Here is an 8,387-nt window from a genome sequence, read left to right as displayed (position 1 = left end):
GTGGTGGTGGTGATGATGGTGGTGATGGTGGTGATGATGGTGATGGTGATGGTGGTGGTGATGGTGGTGATGGTGATGGTGGTGGTGGTGGTGGAGATGGTGGTGGTGGTGGTGATGGTGGAGGTGGTGGTGGTGGTGGTGATGATGGTGGTGGTGATGGTGGTGGTGATGGTGGTGGTGGTGGTGATGGTGGTGATGGTGATGGTGGTGGTGATGGTGGTGGTGGTGATGGTGGTGGTGATGATGGTGGTGATGGTGGTGGTGATGGTGATGGTGGTGGTGATGGTGATGGTGATGGTAGTGGTGATGGTGGTGATGGTGGTGATGGTGATGGTAGTGGTGATGGTGGTGATGGTGGTGGTGATGGTGGTGGTGATGGTTGTGGTGGTGATGGTGGTGATGGTGATGGTGGTGGTGATGGTGGTGGTGATAGTGGTGGTGATAGTGGTGGTGGTGGTGGTGGTGGTGGTGGTGATGGTGGTGGTGATGGTGTTGGTGGTGGTGTTGGTGGTGATGGTGGTGATGGTGATGGTGGTGGTGATGGTGGTGGTGGTGATGGTGGTGGTGATGATGGTGGTGATGGTGGTGATGGTGGTGATGGTGGTGGTGATGGTGGTGGTGGTGGTGGTGATGGTGGTGATGGTGGTGGTGTTGGTGGTGTTGGTGGTGATGGTGGTGATGGTGTTGGTGGTGATGGTGTTGGTGGTGATGGTGGTGGTGGTGATGGTGGTGATGGTGGTGGTGGTGGTGATGGTGGTGTTGGTGGTGGTGGTGTTGGTGATGATGGTGGTGTTGGTGGTGATGGTGGTGGTGGTGATGGTGGTGTTGGTGGTGTTGGTGGTGATGGTGGTGATGGTGGTGGTGGTGGTGGTGGTGGTGGTGATGGTGGTGATGGTGTTGGTGGTGATGGTGGTGGTGGTGATGGTGGTGGTGGTGTTGGTGATGATGGTGGTGTTGGTGGTGGTGGTGGTGATAGTGGTGATGGTGGTGGTGGTGGTGTTGGTGGTGGTGGTGGTGGTGGTGGTGGTGATGGTGATGATGGTGTTGGTGATGGTGGTGGTGGTGATGGTGGTGGTGGTCGTGGTGGTGATGGTGGTGGTGGTGATGGTGGTGGTGGTGATGATGGTGGTGTTGGTGGTGGTGGTGTTGGTGGTGGTGGTGGTGTTGGTGGTGGTGGTGTTGGTGGTGTTGGTGATGATGGTGGTGTTGGTGGTGATGGTGGTGGTGGTCGTGGTGGTGATGGTGGTGGTGGTGATGGTGGTGGTGGTGATGATGGTGGTGTTGGTGGTGGTGGTGTTGGTGGTGGTGGTGGTGTTGGTGGTGGTGGTGTTGGTGGTGTTGGTGATGATGGTGGTGTTGGTGGTGGTGGTGATAGTGGTGATGGTGGTGGTGGTGTTGGTGGTGGTGGTGGTGGTGGTGTTGGTAGTGATGATGGTGATGGGGTTGGTGGTGTTGGTGGTGGTGGTGGTGGTGTTCCCGTGTTGTTTTCCAGTGCACATCATCTTCATACATCTCCCCACCACATCCCACGAGGTGCTATGACACACTGGCTGACATGAGCGCAGGTGTTGTGACTCTATTATGGCTTCTGTTGATTTGGAGTCTGATTTGTGAGTGAGGACCAAACGGCGCCGATTGGTGGTGGGGAAGATTGAAGGTCTATGATTGGTGGTGGGGAAGATTGAAGGTCTATGATTGGTGGTGGGGAAGATTGAAGGTCTATGATTGGTGGTGGGGAAGATTGAAGGTCTGTGATTGGTGGTGGGGAAGATTGAAGGTCTATGATTGGTGGTGGGGAAGATTCAAGGTCTGTGAATGGTGGTGGGGAAGACTGAAGGTCTGTGATTGGTGGTGGGGAAGACTGAAGGTCTATGATTGGTGGTGGGGAAGATTGAAGGTCTGTGATTGGTGGTGGGGAAGACTGAAGGTCTGTGATTGGTGGTGGGGAAGACTGAAGGTCTGTGATTGGTGGTGGGGAAGATTGAAGGTCTGTGATTGGTGGTGGGGAAGACTGAAGGTCTGTGATTGGTGGTGGGGAAGACTGAAGGTCTGTGATTGGTGGTGGGGAAGACTGAAGGTCTGTGATTGGTGGTGGGGAAGACTGAAGGTCTGTGATTGGTGGTGGGGAAGATTGAAGGTCTGTGATTGGTGGTGGGGAAGATTGAAGGTCTGTGATTGGTGGTGGGGAAGACTGAAGGTCTGTGATTGGTGGTGGGGAAGACTGAAGGTCTGTGATTGGTGGTGGGGATGACTGAAGGTCTATGATTGGTGGTGGGGAAGACTGAAGGTCTATGATTGGTGGTGGGGAAGACTATGCTTCCTCTGGACAGACTTGTCCTTGATTTAGAGAACTGAATGAATATCCAGAGGGTGATCACTCTTGTCTTCTGTTCTGACTCTGTGTCCCCTCTGCACAGGGAGCTGTGGAAACACCCACCATACCTGGATTGATCCACTGTTATGATTGATTGAAGAAATGGACCCGGTAAAGATCTCATCTGGGGCTCATGGACAGTCTGGCGCCGAGATGGCCGTGTCTAAACTCGCGGGCTGAGAGTGGACTCTTTTGTGTTTGATGTCGGCACTCTGTGTCCATGGTCTTGGAATGTGACATGGTGACAGCTGCTGGACGCTTTGTGCTTGTGTCCCGGACGGCTGAAGCTGCTTAAATGTGCAAACCTAAAATGTCTCTTGCTGTGTGTCTGAGGCAAATGTTAAAAAAACTCCATCCAAAGTCTAACCATACAGGTTTATATATTATGTTGAAAAATTCAACCCAGGTCTTCACCATATACATCATTATCATGAGTATGTAGGAGGGGACATAAAACAGACTTACAAATGGAGGCAAAACTTTATTTCCTGCCCTGTAGTTGTTGTTCTTCTGAGAAGTTTAATTTCTTTTTTGTGCTCTGCTGCTTCTCACGGAGAGGCAACAGTCTCCAGCATCACGCTAAACTCTTTGTGAACGTGCTGTGGTAAATAATTGACTGGGGGTCTTACAGAGTCCCTGTGACAGTTGGTCGAACAGACGCCACGCCAACATCATGCTTTGTCATTTCACTTCACACCACTGATACCTACTGCCAATAACCATAATTTATTTTTACCTCAGGCTGAATAACACTGAAGCTAATATTGATGAGAGAACGCTCAGTCAGTCTGTTGTGACGTTAGTGTGTGAGGTGATCTGAGACGAAGCTACTGTACCCAGAGAAGGCATTTGGTCACAGTTAACCAGGAACACAATCTACTATGAGTTTTGTAGTTAGTGGTCTGACATCTTTCTAAGAGGCCACGCTTTGAACAAAATCAAAACACTGCTTTAAACAATATGAAATTACTGCCTTGACCTTGGAGTCCTTCATAGATTGCTTCCCAAAGAAATACAGAATAAACAACTGACTAGACATTGTACACTCAATCAGGCCTCTATTTAATTTATTTGTTTTTCTTCTCGATTTCTGCTCAGTTGCCTTCGCAGTGTTCATCGCTGTCCGTGCGCACTGAGTCCGCCTGATGGTGCCAGTCCATCTGAAGGTGAGGACATGCTTCCACCAAACACACGTGAGGTCAGTCCTGCCGTCCGTGCAGTGTGTAAGAGCAACGGACGGCTCGTGCATGCGGGCTGGCGGACGCCCAGGACCGGCCACTACAGATCCGTAGGAGGTGATTGTAAATCGTTGTTCAGTGTAGAAAGAGTGCAAACTACATTGTTTTCTTCCTTCCGGACCCAATTAAGCAAGATGTTCAGTGGCATCTGTGTATTAGATCCAGGTGCATTGAAGATTAGTTCTGCAAAGTAGTAGATACCCAGGGTACTCATGATCTATGCTATCTGTCCGACCCCCAGGGCAAGACCTGCTGTGCTATGGTGGACACCTGGATGGCTATAGCAGGATTTAAGCTTGATTCTCAACAATATGACACAATTGTCCTGGCCTATCATCCCCCTCTATTTTATTTCTTAGTTTGCCCCACCAGCTTTCATGGTCCTGGACACTGCTGGAGAACTGCAGTGTTCTCCTAGGAGAACCTTCTACTGACATATAATCATGCGGTTCTCCAGTTCTCCAATTATAGTCTGGTGTGCTGTTTAGCTCCAGAGGATCTCTGCCATATTTCATTCCCAATTAGAATATGGGCCATTAAGTTCTCATGGACGCGCTTGGCACGGCAGGAAGCAACAAGAGTCCCATTGCTTGTGTCACAGATGCAAGTGATGGTAAGTGGCTGAGTGCCTTTGGGGCGATGTAAGAAGATGACTTGGCTACCTGAGAAAACTGGAGTGTCTTATTTGATGCAGTATGCTATTTGACCCTCCTAACATTTTAAATTTGCTTCTATAAAGGTTTTGTGTCACAGATCTGAAACATAGAGGACAGAAGCCTGTCAAGTGACCTTTTCAGAAAAGTGCAAAGTTATTATGTCATTAGAGTTTGAAAAAGGGCTTAGTCTTTTTGTCTGGAAGCTATGAATAAAATTACACTTTTCCTCTATGAAATTGCACATCTTCCTCAACAGGTCCATACTAATTTATCTGTTTAAGATTTAAATGTGAGATATTTCTTCCAAGACCTTTCACATACACATTTAAATTGCAGATGAAACTTTAGAAGTGATCTGATTGCAAGGACTCTCTAGTCTTCATGGAGAATCTTGGTTTAATCTCCTGATTAGCTGAGCCAGGTTTCTGGTAACATAAAACAAGAACTCTGTGTCCTTCTCCAGGACTGATAACCGCCAGATAGGACAAGATGCACCTGTTTATTTGACCAGTAGGATAATAATAAAATAAATAGATGGCAGTTAACAGGGAGAAACGAGTTGGTCAGTGTTGTACAGATATGAGGTCAGGTTCACATGCAAACCTGAGCTCCGCAATCCATAACAATGAATGACAATGAGTAAAACCTAAGATTACCAATTAACATCATATACCACTGACAGGCAAAAGTAACTTTATTAATTTCCAGCCACATTACTGTTGTTTTATGGAGCTGTTCCTTTAATGGCGAACAAGCAGTGGGCAGGTAAGGCCAGCCAGGAACAAGACACGTTCACTAATCTGATGAGTTACACTGGTGTCATCATATGGGCTAATTTTTTAAATCCTGTCTTTCTCATTATTCTCTAAGATGGCATTCATGAACATATTCTTCAAACATATGAGGCCTTCATTAATGCATTGCTGGCACTAAACACTGCTGGATGCCATCATAACAACTAAACACTGCTGGATGCCAGTGTAACAACTAAACACTGCTGGATGCCATCATAACAACTAAACACTGCTGGATGCCATCATAACAACTAAACACTGCTGGATGCCAGTGTAACAACTAAACACAGCTAGATGCCAGTGTAACAGCTAAACACTGCTGGATGCCATCATAACAACTAAACACTGCTGGATGCCATCATAACAACTAAACACTGCTGGATGCCATCACAACAACTAAACACTGCTGGATGCCATCATAACAACTAAACACTGCTGGATGCCATTGTAACAATTAAACACTGCTGAATGCCATCACAACAACTAAACACTGCTGGATGCCATCACAACAACTAAACACTGCTGGATGCCATTGTAACAATTAAACACTGCTGAATGCCATCATAACAACTAAACACTGCTGGATGCCATCATAACAACTAAACACTGCTGGATGCCATCATAACAACTAAACACTGCTGGATGCCATCATAACAACTAAACACTGCTGGATGCCAGTGTAACAACTAAACACAGCTAGATGCCAGTGTAACAGCTAAACACTGCTGGATGCCATCATAACAACTAAACACTGCTGGATGCCATCATAACAACTAAACACTGCTGGATGCCATCACAACAACTAAACACTGCTGGATGCCATCATAACAACTAAACACTGCTGGATGCCATTGTAACAATTAAACACTGCTGAATGCCATCACAACAACTAAACACTGCTGGATGCCATCATAACAACTAAACACTGCTGGATGCCATTGTAACAATTAAACACTGCTGAATGCCATCATAACAACTAAACACTGCTGGATGCCATCATAACAACTAAACACTGCTGGATGCCATCACAACAACTAAACACTGCTGGATGCCATCATAACAACTAAACACTGCTGGATGCCATTGTAACAATTAAACACTGCTGAATGCCATCACAACAACTAAACACTGCTGGATGCCATCATATCAACTAAACACTGCTGGATGCCATCATAACAACTAAACACTGCTGGATGCCAGTGTAACAACTAAACACTGCTGGATGCCATTGTAACAACTAAACACTGCTGGATGCCATCATAACAACTAAACACTGCTGGATGCCATTGTAACAATTAAACACTGCTGGATGCCATCATAACAACTAAACACTGCTGGATGCCATCATAACAACTAAACACTGCTGGATGCCATTGTAACAACTAAACACTGCTGGATGCCATCATAACAACTAAACACTGCTGGATGCCATCATAACAACTAAACACTGCTGGATGCCATCATAACAACTAAACACTGCTGGATGCCATTGTAACAACTAAACACTGCTGGATGCCATCATAACAACTAAACACTGCTGGATGCCATTGTAACAACTAAACACTGCTGGATGCCATTGTAACAACTAAACACTGCTGGATGCCATCATAACAACTAAACACTGCTGGATGCCATCATAACAACTAAACACTGCTGGATGCCATTGTAACAATTAAACACTGCTGGATGCCATCATATCAACTAAACACTGCTGGATGCCAATGTAACAACTAAACACTGCTGGATGCCATCATAACAACTAAACACTGCTGGATGCCATTGTAACAACTAAACACTGCTGGATGCCATTGGAACAACTAAACACTGCTGGATGCCATCATAACAACTAAACACTGCTGGATGCCATCATAACAACTAAACACTGCTGGATGCCAGTGTAACAATTAAACACTGCTGGATGCCATCACAACAACTAAACACTGCTGGATGCCATCACAACAACTAAACACTGATGGATGCCAGTGTAACAACTAAACACTGCTGGATGCCATCATAACAACTAAACACTGCTGGATGCCAGTGTAACAACTAAACACTGCTGGATGCCATCATAACAACTAAACACTGCTGGATGCCATCACAACAACTAAACACTGCTGGATGCCATTGTAACAACTAAACACTGCTGAATGCCATCACAACAACTAAACACTGCTGGATGCCATTGTAACAACTAAACACTGCTGGATGCCATCATAACAACTAAACACTGCTGGATGCCATCATATCAACTAAACACTGCTGGATGCCATCATAACAACTAAACACTGCTGGATGCCATCATAACAACTAAACACTGCTGGATGCCATCACAACAACTAAACACAGCTAGATGCCATCATAACAACTAAACACTGCTGGATGCCATCATAACAACTAAACACTGCTGGATGCCATCACAACAACTAAACACAGCTAGATGCCATCATAACAACTAAACACTGCTGGATGCCACCATAACAACTAAACACTGCTGGATGCCATTGTAACAACTAAACACTGCTGGATGCCACCATAACAACTAAACACTGCTGGATGCCATCACAACAACTAAACACTGCTGGATGCCATCATAACAACTAAACACTGCTGGATGCCATCATAACAACTAAACACTGCTGGATGCCACCATAACAACTAAACACTGCTGGATGCCATCATAACAACTAAACACAGCTAGATGCCATCATAACAACTAAACACTGCTGGATGCCATCATAACAACTAAACACTGCTGGATGCCATCATAACAACTAAACACTGCTGGATGCCACCATAACAACTAAACACTGCTGGATGCCATCATAACAACTAAACACAGCTAGATGCCATCATAACAACTAAACACTGCTGGATGCCATCATAACAACTAAACACTGCTGGATGCCATCATAACAACTAAACACTGCTGGATGCCATCATAACAACTAAACACTGCTGGATGCCATCACAACAACTAAACACAGCTAGATGCCATCACAACAACTAAACACTGCTGGATGCCATCATAACAACTAAACACTGCTGGATGCCATCATAACAACTAAACACTGCTGGATGCCATCATAACAACTAAACACTGCTGGATGCCACCATAACAACTAAACACTGCTGGATGCCATCATAACAACTAAACACTGCTGGATGCCACCATAACAACTAAACACTGCTGGATGCCATTGTAACAACTAAACACAGCTAGATGCCATCATAACAACTAAACACTGCTGGATGCCATTGTAACAACTAAACACTGCTGGATGCCATCATAACAACTAAACACAGCTAGATGCCATCATAACAA

Source organism: Brachyhypopomus gauderio, unplaced genomic scaffold (assembly GCF_052324685.1).
Source record: "Brachyhypopomus gauderio isolate BG-103 unplaced genomic scaffold, BGAUD_0.2 sc51, whole genome shotgun sequence".
Lineage (NCBI taxonomy): Eukaryota > Metazoa > Chordata > Actinopteri > Gymnotiformes > Hypopomidae > Brachyhypopomus > Brachyhypopomus gauderio.
The sequence above is the reverse complement of the archived record's forward strand: the minus strand, read 5'-3'. Positions refer to the sequence as shown.